Below are 20,316 nucleotides of genomic sequence, written 5' to 3'. Positions count from 1 at the left end.
GTGAGCCCATGTGGTATTTGGTTTTCTGTTCCTGTGTTATTAATTTTCTGTTTGTTGTGTTGTATTTTGTTCATTTCTGTTTTTATTAATTTGCTTTGTTGTGATATCTTTTGTGGATTTTCTTGTTCACTGCTTTAAAAATTCTTGAGTTGAATATTTAATTCATTAACTTTCAGTAGTTCTTATTTTCTAGAATATGCATTTAAAGTTATACATTCCCTCTCACTATCAAATTATCTATTTGGGTACAAGCTACTTTGACGTGATGCTATGCTAAATAGTTTGTCATTTTGTTTGTAGTTTTAAGTATTTAATGAGTGAATTATTTAGAATTTTGATTTTACTTTCCAAATGTGTGGGTGGAAAAGGCTACTTCTTATAAATTATTTCTGTTTTTGCATTTTAATTAAAGAATGCTATCTCAATCACATTTAATATTCATAAAAGAAAAACCCTATTTAACATAGTGTGGTAGTGACTTTAAGCAAATGTGCCATATATACTTGGAAAGATATACTCTCAATGCTGGGTAGCTTTAATTGTTCAAATCCTATACCATTTGTCTCTGTGCTTGGAAAGAACCTGATTATCTATGTATTGATATCAGTGTTATTCTTTTTTTAAAAATCTGTTTGACAGATTTCAAGAGAGCATTAAATTTTTTACACAGTCGTGATTTTTAATTTCTCTCTATAATTATGACAATTTGCTTTGTACTTTTAGGGCAATTTTGTTAGATTCATATAGGTTAAAGATTATTATATTTTCCCAGTAAATTGTTCCTTTGTTTGAGCAATGAGTCCTGTAATCCCCAGTAATGATTTCTGCCTGGAAGTGGTTTTTCTCATACATTACTATGCCAGCTTTATTTGCGTCATTTTCTCTGTTTTTAATATTTATTTTCAAACTTTTATGTTTTTTATGCTTCACTTGTGTCTCTTTAAATTTTTATTTTTTTGTTCACTCTTGGAAAAAAATATGTCTCTTAAGAGGTGAGTTTAATCCATTCACATTTATTTGTTTATATATCTATTTATTTTTAAGGGGACATTTTAGTATCCAAAAGTTATCAAGTTGGGTATGATTTTATTTTCCCAGTAATTTCCTAAATATAACCTAATATTGTCTATACCAAAAAAGGGAGCTTTATCCCCAAGCAAAATCTTAACATTTTGCTTTTATGAGCAAAAGTCTGTATTACCTTACATTTTTTTTTCTTTTTTTGGCAGGGGGAGTGGGGGCATGGAGTCTCCCTTTGTTGCCCAGGCTGGAGTGCAGTGGCATGATCTCAGCTCACTGCAACCTCGACCTCCCGGGTTCAAGTGATTCTTCTGCCTCAGCCTCCCGAGTAGCTGGGATTAAGGCACGTGCCACCACATTTAGCTAATTTTTGTATTTTTAGTAGAGAAGAGGTTTCACCATGTTGGCCAGGCTGGGCTTAAACTTCTGACCTCAACTGATCCGCCTGCCTCAGCCTCCCAAAGTACTGGGATAACAGGCATGAGCCACTGCACCCAGCTTTACATATGTCTTATATTGATTTTACATATGGTTTCCATTTTCAGGTTCCCAAAGGGACTTACTCATTTTATCTGCAACACTTAACTGTCTGAATGTAACATGCACTAGAATGAAAAATTAATTTTATCACCTTGGAAAGAATGGGGATGGCGGAAAATGTTGACATTGACTATACCCTCACCTAGTGTTCTGATGTTTCCTAAAAGAGCACTGTGATTTGTCCACTGCTGTATCCTTGCAACTTGGCACAGGCTGGCAGGTTAAAAACGATCTACTTTCTGTAGAAGGACAAGCCTATTCTTTACAGGTAAGTTTTGATTACTACTATTTTATCACATCTTCAATATACATCTCTCTTGAATATCAGCAGTTTATTCAGATATTTTTGCAATGTAGCATGGCTCTGGCAAACCCCCAGCTCAACAAACTACTCTAGGAGTCTAGCTAAGGCTACTCTTTACTCAAGTAGGCGTGCTTTTCATTTAGGCATATTTTTGGTAAGCAAGAGCAGATTAATACAGCTGATAGTTTTAAGCACCTTTGACTCACCTATTAGCAAATGATAGGCAAGATACCAATAACTACAAGGCAAACTCAATATAAACTAAATTTGTCTATCATGGGAAAAGGTAATTTAACTAGAAAATAGTCTAAAAAGTACATCTTTTTTTTTTTTTTTTTTTTTCATTTTTGAGACAGGGTCTCACTGTCACCCAGGCTGTAGTGCAGTGGTGCAATCTTGACTCACTGTAGCCTCTACCTCCTGGGCTCATGTGATCCTCCCACCTCTGCCTTCTAAATAGCTGAAACTACAGGTACATGCCACCATGCACCTGCAGTTCATTTTCATATTTTTTGTATTTTTTGTAGAAACAGGGCTTGTACTTTTTGTAGAGACAGGGTTTCGCCATGTTGCCCAGGCTGGTCTTGAACTCCTGAGGTCAGGCGATCTGCCTGCCTAGGTCTCCCAAATGTTGGGACTGCAGGCATTTGTCACCGAGCCAGGCAAATTCATGTAACAGCCTAGTACTTACAGCCTTGTAAACAAAAAGTTAAGACAAAGAAGTTTTCAAAATGTGCTCGACACACCCCAGCTAAGCAAATAGACTTTTTAATAAAATACCTACCTCTTATATTCTTAACTTTATTAGTTCGCCTATGATCATGTGAGGCCCAACATGCCTATTATGAGAATAAAATCTCCAGCACAACCTAGAGTTATAGTCCAATCTTTACTTTCAAATCTGATCTGCTGGCTTAGCGTTTTCCACCAACTTGGGGAGCTGAAACTTCCACAGGCTTTGCAATCGTCTGCCCAGGTGCTGCCTTTGGCAAAAACGCAATTACTTTTGCACCAACCTAATAGGTGTCTTAGCAGCAGCCATTGCAGTCTTTTTAGCTGCTTGCTTAGTCTTTTTTGCTTCTTTATGAGCCCTGATAGCTTGTTCTCATTGAGCCTTTCTAACGTCAATTTTCTCATTCTTCTTGGCCATTATGTCAGTGAGAGATTGTAACAGTAAGGGCCCTCTGAAATTTGTTTGGCCAGTTCTTTTCTGTTGAATTTCTTCCAATTGTCTTTTTCCTTCTGTAGAGGAGAGTCCAGTTTACCTGCCAAGGACTCCTCTTGGAAAGGAACGCCAACTCACATTTTGCTTTAAGACACTGGAAAACCTTCCCATCGTTGGTCCTGGCATAGCGCCTCCCGTGTCTAGGGTAGATCTTGTACCCTCTGAAACTGCAAACCTCCACATTCATGGCAGCATCTCCAAGGGAGGAGAAAAGATGGCAAAGAGAACTCCATTTATTCTTATATCTGATATATTGGATCTTATTTTCTCCTGCTTCTTTTGTGTCTTCCATTTACCAAATGCTCTTCATTTTCTTCTTTGCTACCTACTCTTGAATTGATTGAGTTAAAATCTATTTCTATATTCCCCCTCTCCTTATATGAAAGCTACATGCTCTATTTTATTTCACTCTTTTCCCTTAAAAACATGAGTGTGCATTATTAAAGGGCTAGAGTTAAGTGATACTTTAGTGACACATCCATATGGCTCTCAAAGTGCTTCTATTTGACAATCCCTACTATCTGTTCCTGGATTTAAATACTTTATATAATGAATAATGGAAGTGCAACATTAAAAAAGCTGTACTGTGCTTTGTTAATTTCCAAGTTAATCCAATAGTTTTTTTAGTATCATCATAATCAATATGAAAACCTAAAAATCTAGCTATATGGTCTTTTCTAGAGAGATTTCAACACTTCTCTTAGATTGCTTTTTTTTTTGAGATGAAATATAATATACTTTTAGAGAACTCAACAATAGTATATTTTACTATTTGTGGTTCATTGCAAACTGGCCACCTGCCATAGCCCCTCCCTATGTAAGATGACTTTTTTACTCCTCCCATTAACAAGTGAAGTGCATTAGCCCTCCCCGTGAATCTGCATTGTCTTTCTTTAGTCAACAACATGCAGCAGAAGGGATAGCATGCCAGTTTTAAACCTAGGCTTCACAAGATCTTGCATGTTTCAGCTCTTGGACCTCTGCCCAGGTCCTATGTGTACAAATCTGAACCAAACTACTGGAATTTGTTCAAACCACTAGAAGCTGAAATGAGTTGTCGCCTTGCCTGAGTCTGTCCTAGACCCTCCAGCCCCCAGCCAACCTGTGAACTGACCACAGATCATGAGGGAGTCCAGGCAAGACAAGAAGAGCCACCCAGCTGAGCCCAGTACAAATTACAAAACCAGACACTCTTGTGCTAACAACGAGTAGTTGTTTTTTTTAGCCACTAAGTTTCGGGGCAGTGTGTCACAAAGAAATAACTAGTGATTCCATGTTGGTGTATATTTGTAGACACAATTTTACCAAGGAATATGTAATGCTAATTTGATTTCCAAACACTTTAATTTCTCTGTTTCTGTGATTCCTATTTTGTCCTGGACAGGGAAACTGATTTCTGTGTTGGACATGCAGAGGTGCATTCACAAAACTTTATTTTTCTCTGTTGGGCAGATTTTATCAGCATTATAAAATTACAGTGACTTAGGAAACAAAGAATATAACCACCTCTGTTATCAACAGCTTTCAAATCGATCTCCCATAGGACATTTGAGGTTTATGTATGTTTGGAAGTCAAATATAGACATGACTTCAACAAAACTAAAATAATTCTTTCTGATAACTCATTGCTTTAAGATCTGTTCAGAATGTCAGCTTTTATTTAACATGTAAACATATAAAACTAACTAAAACAGAGTATGCTTAAATCGATGATTAACACTAATCATTATAGATGCAAATTAAAACCACAATGAGGCCGGGCGCGGTGGCTCAAGCCTGTAATCCCAGCACTTTGGGAGGCTGAGGCTGGTGGATCACGAGGTCAGGAGATCGAGACTATCCTGGCGAACATGGTGAAACCCCGTCTCTACTAAAAATACAAAAAACTAGCCGGGCGCGGTGGCGGGCGCCTGTAGTCCCAGCTACTTGGGAGGCTGAGGCGGGAGAATGGCGTGAACCCGGGAGGCGGAGCTTGCAGTGAGCCGAGATCACGCCACTGCACTCCAGCCTGGGAGACACAGCGAGACTCCATCTCAAAAAAAAAAAAAAAAAAAAACCCACAATGAGACACCATTTTACACCAGTTAGAGCAGCTATGATTAAAAAGTCAAAAAATAGTAGAAGCTGGCGAGGATGCAGAGAAAAGGGAAGGCTTATACTCTGCTGGTGAGAATGTAAATTAGTTCAACCTCTATGGAAAACAGAACAGAGATTTCTAAAATAGAACTACCATTCCATCCAGCAATCCCACTACTGAGTATCCAATCCACTCAAAGGAAAAGAAATCATTACATCAAAGATACCTGCACTGCCATATTTACTGAAGCATTATTCACAATAGCAAAGATATGGAATCAACTTAGGTGTCCATTGGACTGGATAAAGAAAATGTTTTGTATATATTTACACACACACAATGAAATACTACTCAGTCATAAAAAAGAATGAAATCATATCTTTTGCAGCAACATAGATGGAATTGGAGCCTATTAAGTGAAATTATTCAAAATCAGAAAGTCAAATACTGCATGTTCTCACGTAGAACTGGGAGCTAAATAATGTGTACACATGGGCATAAACAGTGGAGTAATGGACATTGGAAACTAGAAAAGGTGGGGGTGGGAGTGTATCTTGTACAGTATTCAGGTACATTAATCCTAGCTCCTCACTTAGTTCCAGAAATTACTTACTGCATACAATGTACACTATTCTGCTGACGTCTACACTAAAAGCCCAGACTTCACCATGACACAATATATCCATGTAAAAAATCTGGCCAGGCATGGTGGCTCACGCCTGTAATACCAGCACTTTAGGTGGCCAAGGCGGGTGAATCACCTGAGGTTAGGACTTCAAGACCAGCCTGGCCAACATGGAGAAACCCCATCTCTACTAAAAATACAAAAATTAGCTGGACGTGGCGGTGCATGCGTGTAATCCCAGTTACCCAGGAGGCTGAGGCAGGAGAATCACTTGAACCCAGGAGGCAGAGGTTGCAGTGAGCTGAGATCCCACCACTGCACTCCAGCCTGAGTGACAGAGCAAGACTCTGTCTCAAAAAAAAAAAAAAAAGAAAAAAAAGAATCTGCATTTGCACACATTAAATCCACAAAGAAATATTTTAAATTCATAACTAATGTGTAACTTCATTCTGCTGTTTAAGTTAATATTACAATTAATATTTTAAATATTGAATACTTAATATTTAACATGTAACATTACTTCATACTTAATAAATATTTAACACTTAATTTAAAAATTAATACCTGATAAAATCTTAACAACAAGAGTTAGGATGTTTATTAACTCCAATTCTTTTGTTTTGTCAGGGTGTGACTGTTATAATAATAATTTGGAATTATAGTGAAATGTATTACACTGTACTTTGGGAAGAACTTAATCCCATCATAAGCCGAGTTCACTCAAGTTTATTCCACATCCTGAGGGTAGGTCAAGAGAAAAATAAGTTGACATCAGATGCCTCAAATGTATTTTAATGAGCAGTATAAGAATATATTTGCTGTATTCCTGCAGAATGTTCAAAGTAGCTTACTTTTTCTTATAAACTTTTAAACAGTTTTATTAGCATTGTTTGAAATACTCAACTGCTTGTTTTTCCCACCATCTTTTTTTTTTTTTGAGACAGAGTCTCGCTCTGCCACCAAGGCTGGAGTGCAGTGGCAGGATCATGGCTCACTGCAGCCTCAACCTCCTGGGCTCAAGCAATCCTCCCACCTCAGCCTCCCAAGCAGCTGGGACTTCAGGCTTGCATCATACCACACCCAGCTAATTTTTTATATTTGTTGTAGAGACAGGGGCTCACTATGTTGCCCAGGCTGATCTCAAACTCCTGGGTTCAAGCGACCCCCGCAACAGCCTCCCAAAGTGTTGGGATTACAGGTGTGAGCCACCACACGGGGCCTCTCACCATCTTTAACCAATTTTTTTCTTCCAGTAACACTATTTTCATTCACAAAGCATTTATATGTAGTCATGAGGTCACCAGCTTTTGAACAAAAATTTCACGGTCAGAAGACGTATTAACAGCCATGAATTCTAGCGCCTCACCTAGTTCCAGAATCTCTCTCCTCACCCTGGAGGATGGGCCATGTAGCCTGAAAGCTCCCATGACAGCAGACAGACTATTCCACTCGGAAAGAGCACTTATTATTTGGAAGTTTTCTTCACATTATGTCCAAGTTAATGCTCACTGCCGCCCACCAAAACCAAAAAACATACCACAGCAGATACAAAAACCAACAGAGAAGGAAGTTGGGTCTAGTGCCATCTCCTTAAACTATTCTTCAAAGAAAATGTTTGTAGCCCAGCTGTGTTGCCCAAATCCACACAGAGAAAGCCAAATAATGGTTCGAGCTTCCCTAAGTCATCACACTGTGAAACCAAGCACACCGCGTTTTCTGTTGTCCTGCTGTCCATGATGCAGTCTCTGCACTCTTCGACACACCATCAAAAAGCAGGGAGTATATGGAGGAATCTAAGATGTAAAGAGATGAAATGACCTTCACAAAGTTAATTGTCAGTCAGGGTGAGAAGGAAAGCCCTATTCTGACTGCCTGTCCAATGTACTTTCCAGCAGAGCCTGGCTGCACGAACGTTAGTTCACATAAGGATCACCCGAAGGACCTGACAACACATGGATTCTTGAACCCCACCCCAGAGGTTCTGATTTAGTAGGCAAATGGGAAAATCCAAGAATTTGCATCTTTTGGGCTCTCCAGTCCTGCTGGAGGTGCTACTTCATGGAACAGGCTTTGAGTACTGTTGGGCTAACCTGCACCAGAAAATGAGACCTTACCTCAGGGGTCTGACATACTTGTTTTGTTTCGTTTTGAGATGGGGTCTCATTCTGTCACCCAGGTTAGAGTGCAGTGGTGCAATCTCAGCTCACTGCAGCCTTGACCTCCTGGGTTCAAGCAATCATCCCACTTCAGCCTCCCGAGTAGCTGGGACTACAGGTACGCACCACCACACCCAGCTAATTTTTATATTTTGGGTAGAGACAGAGTTTCACCATGTTGCCCAGACTGGTCTTAATCTGTGGATCCTGAGCTCAGGGGATCCACTTGCCTTGACCTCTCAAAGTGCTGGGATTACAGGCATGAGCCACTGTGCCCAGCCATACATGTTAAAGACACACCACTGCTAAAGCTATAGTAAGTGGATTTTAAGGAGAGATGACCAGGTGAAGGGCAACAGTTCTAACACAATGAGAATTCTAGTAGTTAAGGCTCCTCTCCCAGCTCTAGGAGGAAGCAAAAATAAACATTAAGAAATCTATAATCCCAGTACTTTGGGAGGCCAAGGTGGGAAGACTGCTTGAGCGCAGGAGTTTGAGACCCACCTAAGCAACAAAGTGAGACCCTCATCTCTTAAAAAAAAAAAAATTAAAATTAGCTGAGTGTGGTGGTGTGTGCCTAGAGTCCTAGCTACTCAAGAGGCTGAGGTGGGAGGATTGCTTGAGTCCAGAAGGTTGAGGCTACAGTGAGCCATGATCACGCCATTGCGTTCCAGCCTGGGCAGCAGAGCAATACCCTGTCTCAAATAATTTTAAAAAATAAAGAAAGAGAGACAGACTCTTCTAGAATTAGAGCTTAGCCATTCAGTGGAGGCTGATTCAGCTAACTGAACAAAACTCATTCTTCAAATATTTGCTAAGAAACTTCTCTAATAATAATAATTCCCTCTCTCTCTCTCTCTCTCTCTCTCTTTCTCTGGTCTCTCTCTCTCTCTCTCTCTCTGTGTGTGTGTGTGTGTGTGTGTGTGTGTGTTTCACTTCCATTGTACTATTGAAGAAATGGCTCCCAGAAGATACTTCTTAGTTTACGCAGCCCAAAATCATAGAGTTAGACTGTGAGCCCAGAATTTCCAAAACCCAGGCCTAGATTCTTTCCAGCACTCAGCACTGCCTCTCTGCAGAAGCAGAAGCTAAGAGCAGTTATAACTTTGCTGGGAGAATTTGTTTCCTGTAAGCTATTAGTCTGTGTTCTCTTTTACCTCAAGGCAGAACAACATGTTTGCACAAAATAGTCAACACAGCGTAGACCATGATGCACAGAAAATAAAGGTATTTTCTTCCTTAGGAAATCACAGTTCTCCATGCTCACAGCGTAAGAAGAAGTTGTGTTTTGTGGCAGCCTGATTTAAAATTTCTCCTTTCAACTTATCCTTCTACTGTCTTTCTCTCTGTCCTTTGATTTGTTTCTAATTTTCTCCATCCTCTTAGCCACATCTTATCTTTCTTCTTTCATATTTTCATTTCTATTGCATCTCTGCTACCACTCAGGGCAGCACACAGGTGACTATGACAGATACTGAACCACACGTTTGACTCAAATTTGTTTTGGTCTAGCTCCTGGAAAGTTACAAGTCCTAATTATGAAATCGTCCTCATGTTCACTTGCTTTCATTATTGTGGCCTGAATTTTAAAAATTCATAAATGTGAAATAATCCCCATATCTCTTCCATTTAAATAACAAAAGATACACATGTAGAAAATCACACTTCTCTGTATTAGAAATTTCAATGAATTTCTCCATAATGAAGTGTTATCCTAGAAAGTTGACAAAGCCTTCATCTATCCCATCTCAATTACAAATGTGTCCCCTTTCCTTCAAATAAATTGTTTTGGACCATAAAAATGGAAACTCCATTCTGCAAATGTATTTTGAATCATACTATGTTCATAGCCAGTTTTTGAGAGTCTACGCTGAAAAATTTTGTGACATTGCAAATTAATACCAAAAAAGGTCCATAAATAACAAATCTATGACTCTGAATTATGAAAGATGATCTGATTATTACTATAAGTTGAAAAACAGATGGAAAAGAAATGTAAAAGGCCCCAAAGTGATACATCATTGGTTTCATAGGAAAAAACAACAACAACATATTCTCAGTGTTTTGGTGTTTAACTTTTTTTGGTTGGGTTTGGGGTATTTTTGTTTTGTTTTTTTGTTTAGATAGAGTCTTGTTCTGTTGCCCAGGCTGGAGTGCAGTGGTGTGATCTCAGTTCACTGCAGTCTCTGCCTCCTGAGTTCAAATGATTCTCCTGCGTCAGCCTCCCGAGTAGCTAGGATTACAGGTGTCTGCCACCACCTCCAGCTAATTTTTGTGTTTTTAGTAGAGATGGGGTTTTACCATGTTGGCCAGGTCGGTCTTGAACTTCCGACCTCAAATGATCCTTCAGCCTCGGCCTCCCAAAGTGCTGGGATTACAGGTATGAGCCACCGCACCCGACTGTTTGACTTTGTATGGATTTCAAATTTCCAGAAATTTACAGTGTAGAACATTTGTCATCCATGTAACCACCTCTGATTTTTTTTCCCTGCTTACAGCATTTTTTTAAAACAAAATGTATGTTATATCATTAATTTCAATGTATTTCAAGAGCTTAATGAAATGGCATGTGACCACCACATTTCAAATCTGAACTTGGGCTGACAGGGTCTGGACTCACTCGAATTCACAATTTCAGCTTCCTAAGAAATTGTCCTGTCCCCACTCTTTGTATAAGTACTTGCACACACAATTACAGCAGCCACATCAAAATATTACAACATCATGCTTCCTTTAGAAAAGAGAATTGGCTTTAGTTTTGATGTCTTTTAAAGCACCATCTCTTTGGCTGTTCTGTAAGTATATTTATCATTTAAGCAATGAAATTTCCATCTCAGGAAAAGAAAGTGTCCATTTTCTTCTCTCTCTCTCTGACTGATAGTTCCTCATGCTGAACTCTTTATGAACCAGAAAAGGGGACGCATGTCCAGTATCTTTCCGTGAAACATTCTCTGCCAATAGATGTTATTGCCAAGGCAGCTGTCAGAAGGCTAGGACTCACTGTCAATGCCAAGCATGCAGTCATCCATCATTTGGAACCAATTCTACCTTGCTAGTGCACCCACTTCTCTTCAGAGAAGTTCTATTGTTGGTAGAATGAGAAAACTCTCTTTGTTCTCCTGAAAAACTGGGATGTTTTTTTTTTTTTTTTTTTTTTTTTTTTTTTTTTGAGACGGAGTCTCGCTCTGTAGCCCAGGCTGGAGTGCAGTGGCCGGATCTCAGCTCACTGCAAGCTCCGCCTCCCTGGTTCATGCCATTCTCCGGCCTCAGCCTCCCGAGTAGCTGGGACTACAGGCGCCCGCCATCTCGCCCGGCTATTTTTTGTATTTCTTAGTAGAGACGGGGTTTCACTGTGTTCGCCAGGATGGTCTCGATCTCCTGACCTCGTGATCCGCCCATCTCGGCCTCCCAAAGTGCTGGGATTACAGGCTTGAGCCACCGCGCCCGGCCAAACTGGGATGTTTTTCAGAAAGGCCCAGGCAGGTTAGGCATGATGGCTCATGCTTGGTATCCCAGCACTTTGGGAGGCTGAGGCAGGAGGATTACTTGAGCCCAGAAGTTCAAGAGCAGCCTGGGCAACATAGCAAGACTCTATCTCTACAAAATATATATATATATTTAAATTAGCCGGGTGTGGTGGTGCATACCTGTGGTTGCAGCTACTTGAGAGGCTGAGGCAGAAGGATCAATTCAGCCCAGGAGGTTGAGGCTGCAGTGAGCCATACTAATGCCACTGCATTCAAGTCTGGGTGACAAAGAGAGACCCTGTCTCAAAACAAACAAACAAAAAATGCTCAAGTGCATTGATGTTTAATAATGGAAGAAAAAGATTAACTCTTAAAAGATTAAGCATATGTGGACTTTAAGTTTGCTGTGAGAAATAATTTACAACATTAGACTTTCTCCCTTTAACAATAAATCATGTGTTAACTGCTTAAATTATGGCTTTTGGCTTCTTTTCATGCCAAGATTAAACACCAATGAATAAATACATTTGCTTCTCATAGCAAATAGTTGGAGTCTAATTATTGCCATATATCGTTATATGCCTGGTAAAATATTCTAAGGGACAAACAGAAGAATCAGGTAATCAAAAGGCAAAATGATATGTTAATTTTTTTAATACATGGCTCTGGAATAAGGGAAAACAGAACTTTAAAATGAAGAAGGATTCCTCCCTGAAGGAACTTTGGATCTAACTTCTTCCAGGCAGGGTAAGGTGGCTCACGCCTGTAATCCCAGCACTGGGAGGCTGAGGTTAGAGGAGCACTTCAGCCTAGGAGTTTGAGACCAGTCTGGACAACATAGCAAGACCCCACCTCTACAAAAAGTAAAATAAAATAAAATAAATTAGCCGGGCATGGTAGCACAGTCTGTAGACCCAGCTACTCAGGAGGCTAAGGCAGGAGGATCATTTGAGCCCAGGAGGTGGAGGCTGCAGTGAGCTGTGATTGTGCCGCTGCACTCCAGCCTGAGCAACAGAGCAAGACCCTTTCGAAAACAAAAAACAAAAAACTTCTCCCTCATAAGGGCATCTTTAAAGGTCAATACAGTGCAAGTGTTTAACAAGTTGTTCTCAAGAAGTAGGAAAATGAGAAAATATTAAGGCCTTCTATTCATGCACTCTATCTAAATTTCTTTGAATGTCTTTTAAATGCAAAGAGAAAAATTATTGATCTATGACTATACACCATGAAAGTGCTCATTCTACTTGGCAAAACAGTCAAAATATTGTTGGAGATAATATTGTATTGCCTAGTTATGCTTCTCACCCAGTTATTTATGTACTACAGATATACAGTTGCTCAAATTTGTGGAACGAGAAAGAAAGCCAGGTGTACAGGCTAAAAAATGAAAATTTTTAAATCATTGATTAAACATTCATAATTGGCTTTTTTCACTTAGTGACTTTTGATACTTTATAGATACAGCTCAATTTTGTCTTGTGTTGACTTCTCGTGCTATTTTCTCTGTAGAAAGTTTATGTGATCCTTGAACCTGAGTTATTATTTATTTATAAGTATATAACTTTATCTTCCCCAGGAGATCACCAGTTCCAAAGGGCGTTCATGTTATTTTCATAATCAAGAAAAAATAAAAATATTCTTAAAACTTTTGAATTTTTAGGAGGCCAGAAAAAATTATACTACCTAGCTTAGACCTATGCTCAACATATTTGTACATAAAAAAGCAAGTCATTAATTCAGAATAATTCAAGCAAATTCCATACATCAAATACTCTTGGGCAATGAGCATAGAGGGGCCAGAATGTTTTCCCCAATCAAAACTGACGAACACAAAGGCATCTGATTCTCCAGCGTGCTTTTATTGAAGGATTGAGTGAAGAAAATGAAGCATCTGCATTTGCCATTTGGTGGTATGAGATGAATAAAAAGAATGCAGAAATGTATTCGTTTAAACTTCCTTTTTTTTGAGACAGGGCCTTGCTCTATCGCTTTGTCTAGTGGGCAGTGGTACGATCATGGCTCACTTCAGCCTCAACCTCCTGGACGCAAGCAGTCCTCCCATCTCAGCCTCCACATAGCTGTAGCTGAGACTACAGGTGTGCATCACCACATGCAGCTAATTTTTTAAATTTTTTTTTGTAGAGACAGGATCTCCCTATATTGCCCAGGCTGGTCTCAAACTCCCGGACTCAAGTCATCCTCCTGCTTCAGCCTCCCAAAGTGCTGGGATTATGGGCGTGAGCCACTTGCACCCAGCCCCAAAACTTCCATTTTAAGACCTGTGTTTTCTGCACATAGAGCTGCAGGAACTACTAGTACTGGGGAGTACCAAGCATGACATTTAAGGGCAACACTGACGATTCTAAAATACACGTGTTTTATTTAAATCTGTGAAAGTACACAGATAAAGAATCTCGACTCTTTCAAGGTCATCTCCTTAGAGCTATCCGTATACTCATAGGGGCTGTTCTTGATCGAACACAGTTGTGACTTCCAGAAACGCTTTCAGAACCTAGAGTGTGTTCTTTCCTGCCTGCATTCCTTTCCACGAGACTGTTGCTTCACTAAATGCATTATTGAGAACATCTCCACAGACACAAATCTTCACCCTTTCCAAACTGATCTGGGTTTTGGCAACATTTTGAGTGAGTTTTGTTGTTTGTTTTGTTTTGTGTTTTAGGTACAGGATCTCACACTGTCACCCAGGCTGGAGTGCAGCAGTGCAATCACAGCTCACTGCAGCCCTGCACTCCTGGGTTCAAGGGATCCTCCCCCATCAGCCTCCTGAGTAGTTGGAACTAAAGGCACACAGCACCACATATGGCTAACCTTTTAAAAATTTTTGTAGAGATAGGATCTCACTATGTGGCCCAGGCTGCTCTTGAGCTCCTGAACTCAAGCCATCCTCCTGCCTCAGCCTCCCAAAGTGCTGGGATTACAGGCATCAGTCACCACGCCTGGACTTGAGCGGCTGTTATACAAGACATAGTAAGTAAGTAAGCTTTACAATTCTGGTAGGGAATTGAAAAACAATTTTCAAAAGATAATTTTTAACCAATGGATCAAAAAGAATAAGAAAGTGAAGCGTTGACATTGTCCTTTTATATTCTTCCTCATAGCAACAAAAACTTCAGTAGATCATTTTCAAACTCCATCTGCATACTCTAAAAAGATACTCTCAAAAGGCAATTGAAAGAGTCAGCTGAATGACTTATATTTACACTTCACTAATCAATTGTCTGAGAAGACACTTGGCTAGGGCCAGGCCAGGAAAGAAGAAAAAGAGAAGACACTTAATCAGTTAACCCAATTGACAGGTGGCTTTGGGATGGTATACGGACAGCCTTCTGTGTTTTACAAAAGTTGAGTCGTTCCAAGAACAGAATAACAGCTGATCTCTCAAATGATAGATGTGGGTCCCTTGGCTAATAGCAGAGGAGTGATTTGCCTATTAAATTGCTGAGGGCTATTGTTTGATTTAATACTGGCCAGGCAGAAATAGGAAGTCTTCCTTGGAGTGGAGCCCCGTCTAAGGGTTGAAATCATTGGCTGTTTTTGCTGGTCGAAAAGCATAGGCCAGGCCGGGCAGTGGCTCACGCCTGTAATCCCAATACTTTGGGAGGCTGAGGCAGGTGGATCATCTGAGGTCAGGAATTTGAGACCAGCTTGGTCAACATGGTGAAACCCCCTCTCTGCTAAAAGTACAAAATTAGCCAGGCATGGTGACTCACGCCTGTAGTCTCAGCTATTCTGGAGACTGAGGCAGGAAGATCGCTTGAACCCAGGAGGCAGAGGTTGCAGTGAGCCGAGATCATGCCACTGCACTCCAGCCTGGGCAACAGAATGAGCCTTCATATCCAACAAAAATAATAATAATAAAATAAAATAAATAAATAAAATCTATGAAAATAAAAAAATTGAAAAAGAAAATGCGGTATATCTACACAGTGGAATACTATCCAGCCATAAAAGTAAATGAAATCATGTCTTTTGCAACAACATGGATGGAACTGAAGGCCATTATCTTAAGTAAAATAACTTGGAAAGTTAAATGCCAGATGTTCTCATTTGTAGTGGGAGCTAAAGAATGTGCACTCATGGACATAGAGAGTGGAAAAATAGACATTGGAGACTCCAAAGGGTGGGAGAGTGGGAGGGGGTGAGGGATGAGAAATTCTGTCATGAATACAATGTGCATCATTCAGGTGATGGATACACTGAAAGCCCAGAAGGCAGTAGGTAATATATCTATAACAAAATTGTACCCGTACCTCTTAAACTTATACAAATTAATAAAAAGCATAATGATACATCTCTTGACCACTTAAGGAAGCAGAAATGTTAAAAACTATCTGTACAAACTATAAATTGTTTTGTCACAACATCCAGAAACTTGAAAAACACACCCGCTTATTGAGAGACTGAGTAAACATTGGCCAGACTATCTATAAAACAATGCTTAACCTCAATAATAATGAGAGAAATGCAAATTTTTAAAAAATTGCTTGCCAAGAGATGGCAAAAATTAATAGTCTGGCTGCACCAAGTATTGGTATGAATAGAAAGCAGTCAAGCTCTCATATACATTTTTTTTGATAAGAATAAAATAGTCCCACAACCACCTTGGAATCAGTGAGAATTTTCTAGTAAACTTGAACATGCTCTTTCTCTAGGGTCCTGCAATTAAAAAAAAAAGGCCAAAGCCCATGAGCAAATATTCATACCCACATTGCCCATGACCAGAGAATACTGAAAACAACCTATGCACTCATCAACATTGGACTCGATGAATAAAATAGGGTAGATTCACACAATAAAACTGCAATGAATATGAATAAACTCCGTATACATGTATCAACATGAATGCATTCCAAAATCATGATAGTGAAAGAACCAAGTCAGACAAAACTATATGCCCTATGATACCATTTATGTGAAGTTCAAAAACAGGCAAAACTAAACAATGTATTGTTGAGGGATATTTACATAGACAATAAAATAATACAAAAGATAGAATGACTAAACATTTCATTATTGGTTTGGCATTTTTTGTTTTGTTTTTCAACCTGGGTAATGGAAGTTAATTTTATAAATTATTCTTTAAACTCAATCCGTTATATGTTTTATGCATACTTCCCTATATGTATGTACAAAGATAGACAAGGGGTAGGGGAGAGAGAGAGAGAGGCATGGAGGGAGCAAGGAGGGGAGGGAGGGAGGAAGGAATGAAAAGGAGAGAGTGCAATAAGCAAAAACAGGAAGGAGAGAGTATTGAAAATACTGAAGAAATAAATAACATGTAAAAAACAAAGAAAATGTGTGACTCCATTTCACAGGTCCTTTTATTTTGATGGGCTTCCTGGGTATTGCATGCAAATCTGCATGGTCTGCAAGCAATCACACATCACATGTGTGTGTTACACACATCACCATTCAGCCACTGCTGACTTTTCATTTGTCTGTCTGCCTGCTGTGTTCTTTAGTTTCGAAATCTCATGATGGAAGACTCTATTCAATTTTGCATCCTTGGCACCTCGCATGGTGCCTGGCAAACAGAAGAGCAAATATAATTAAATTTAAAAATGCATTAAAACCTTTAAAATGAACCAAAATAATGGGAGGAAATGTTGCCTTATTTTTAAACTCTAAATTAGTCCATGGGGAGTGTCCATGGGGAGCGTCCCACCCCACACCACCCACCGCACTCGCCACACACACTTACAATAGCCTCTCTTCAAGACGCAATCTGAATTTGTACATAACCAAACTCAAAGAAAACACAATTCTGAAAACTTGAAAAAGCTGTGCCCCCTCTTCTAGGTCTTATTATGTTCTTTTCAATATCCAAACACAAATTGATTTGGCAACCCACGTTTTCTTAAAATTCCTAGGGGCGTTTATTTAACCGAAACACAATAGCATGCCACTTGCATATATTTGTATATTTGGATTCAGATAATGTTTTCCATTTACTTTTAAATGATCCCATATAATGTGCTATTATTCAACTGTACCCTCACTGAATATAAATAATTTAATATTCACATTTCTAATGCTTGCCAGCGGAAGCAATTTTTTCCCTCAAAATGTGTAAGACAGAGTAGGCTCTCATGCTTAATAAAAAGCAAAAATGGCCTGAAACTATTTATTTTTCATTTTAGAAATATTATTGCAATATAGACAGAACATAAACTCAGTACTTAACAGAAAATTAATATAATTTTAATGTCCTATTATGATGATTTCTATTCTCCATCGCTTTTGCATTTATGAATAGTTTGGAATAGACTTTCCATAAAATGTAAGTTCTCAATCTGAATCTAAAAACTATTCAAAGAACCGACCAGCAGTATATAATAGCACAGATGTGACAGTACAATTTTTTAAAGTTACAAGAAGAGACCAGAAATCACTGAAAAGAGGCAAAAATAATACTATTTTAGTTTTAAATCGCTGATTTTTCTTTTTTTTTTTTTTGATTTAGACAAAGGTTCCCATTCCATAAATAGTTGATTTTTACTACAATTCAGGAAGAAAACTAGTTCTAAAATTCCTGATGGTTAAAATAGCTACATGTTATGCTTAAACATTAACATATATTACTAAAAGTTACAAAGAGCTAGTTAGCATATGAAATTCACAAATATAACCTTTCTGATTTTCTTCTTCTTCATCAAGAAATCCTCTTATGTCACCAAGTCAGCCCCATTACTAAATGGAAACAGTGTAAGTCTTTTTACATCTTCACCCACTATTCCTAGCTGACTCAAGACCGTGTTACTACAACGCTTATTTAAGAGAAATATTTCTGGTTAGAAATGGTGTAATAAAGTCCATCTTGAACTCTCCTCTACTTGGAAATCATTTCAAAAAACACAATAGAGGTGAAAAACAGAAACACTAACTTCCTTTTTATGAGAATAAGAGATAGAAGATATTCAGAATCACAAGCAGTGGAAGCCACACAGGGCTGTGAAAAAAGACAGAGAAAATAACCCTGGCTGCAAATTCTAACATCCAGGAAAAATCAGTTCTCTGTGGAAGGAGGAACCAGAAGTCCAAGACAAATATTTCTTGTTGGCAATAATGAGGAAAGTGTTCTATGGACTCATGGTAAGAGCTCCTCTGCAACCAGTCTAAATTCAACATTAAGAGAAAATGGTGTTGAATGAGAAATCACAGAGACAGCCATATTTGTAGGAAGCATTCATCACTGAGGCAGACCAAGGATGAAACACGAATGCAGGGTGCAGCTGCCTAGCTTTTTGGGTAAAACAAAAAGGTTAAAGATATTACTGGGAATCCTATTCAGTGGAAGGAAGGAAGGAAGGAAGGAAGGAAGGAAGGAAGGAAGGAAGGAAGGAAGGAAGGAAGGAAGGAAGGAAGGAAGGAAGGAAGGAAGGGCATGTATTGGAATGAAGTAAAATATTTGTATTCATAATGACATGATCTTGCAAGTAGAAAATTGTCTAGTATCTGCAGAAAAGCTACCAGAATAATAAGTGGATTTAGAAGGTCACAGAATACATTGCTCATTTTAAAAATTAAATTAGGCCAGGCATGGTGGCTCACGCCTGTAATCCCAGTGCTTTGGGAGGCCGAGGCAGGCAGATCACGAGGTCAGGAGATGGAGACCATTCTGGCTAACATGGTGAAAAAACTCCGTCTCTACTAAAACTACAAAAAATTAGCCGGGCATGGTGGCAGGCGCCTGTAATCCCAGCTACTTGGGAGGCTGAGGCAGGAGAATGGCGTGAACCTGGGAGGCGGAGCTTGCAGTGAGCCGAGATCGCACCACTGCACTCCAGCCTGGGCAACATGTTGAGCAAGACTCCATCTCAAAAAAAAAAAAAAGTTAAATTATACTAGTAACAAAAAGTTGGAAAACAAATTATGTTAAATGTCATTTACAATAGCAAGTAGTACTGAGAGACAGATTTAGCAAATCTATGCAACACCTGAACACTGAAATTTTTTAAATATATATGTTGATGAGAGAAATTTATGAAGACCAATACATAGACAGATATATCATCTTTATTATTTGAAAGTATTGGCATTGTTAAGGTGATAATTTCCTCTTACTTGATCTACTGATTCAACAAAATACCAATCAGTGTTTCATTAGGATTTTTTTTATATTGACAAGCTAACTCCAAAATTTACCTGCAAATGCCAAGGACCGAGAATAGCAAAGTAATTTAGATAAAGAACAACAAAATTAGAGCACATATGCTTCTTAAGTTCAAGACTTACTAGAAGGCAACAGTATCAATATCATGTGTCACAGGCAGTAGGACAGACAGGGAAAACAATGGTATAAAATAGAACCACACATCCATGGTCAATTGACTCAATGTGGAAAGAATAAGCTTTTCAAGAAATGGTGTAAGGATAACTGAGTATTCTTTTAGGAGTTAAAAAAAATACCCTTTTTTCACACTATTTAGAAGGTTGTATCAAAATGTATCATAGGCCTAAATGAAAAAGCCGAACTATTAAGCATCTAGCTGAAAACACATGAACAACTCTTCTTGAATTTGGTATAGAAAAGATTGTTTAGGGCTCAGTGGTGGCTCATGCCTGTAATCCCAGCAATCTGGGAGGCTGAGGCGGGCAGATTACTTGAGGTCAGGAGTTTGAGAATAGCCTGGCAAACAATGATGAAACCCCGTCTCTACAAAAATAATGCAAAAAAAAAAAAAAAAAATTTAGCCTAATCCCAGCTCCTCGGGAGGCTGAGGCAGGAGAATTGCTTGAACCCGGGAGGTGGAGGTTGCCAAAAAAAAAAAGAAAAGAAAAGATTGTTTAGATAGGACACAAAAAGCATGAACCATAATATTTTTAAAAATTGATGAAGTGGACTTTATCAAAATTCAAAATTCTCTTCAAACAACATCAT

General features: G+C 38.9%; 1 pseudogene; it reads right to left on the bottom strand.

Moving 5' to 3' along the window:
- Nucleotides 1-2,778: 2,778 nt before the first annotated feature.
- On the bottom strand, nt 2,779-3,276 carry LOC112616529 (annotated as a pseudogene).
- Nucleotides 3,277-20,316: the final 17,040 nt, after the last annotated feature.

This window comes from Theropithecus gelada, chromosome X (assembly GCF_003255815.1).
Source record: "Theropithecus gelada isolate Dixy chromosome X, Tgel_1.0, whole genome shotgun sequence".
In the NCBI taxonomy this organism is placed as follows: domain Eukaryota; kingdom Metazoa; phylum Chordata; class Mammalia; order Primates; family Cercopithecidae; genus Theropithecus; species Theropithecus gelada.
This window is presented reverse-complemented; position numbering and strand designations above follow the sequence as displayed.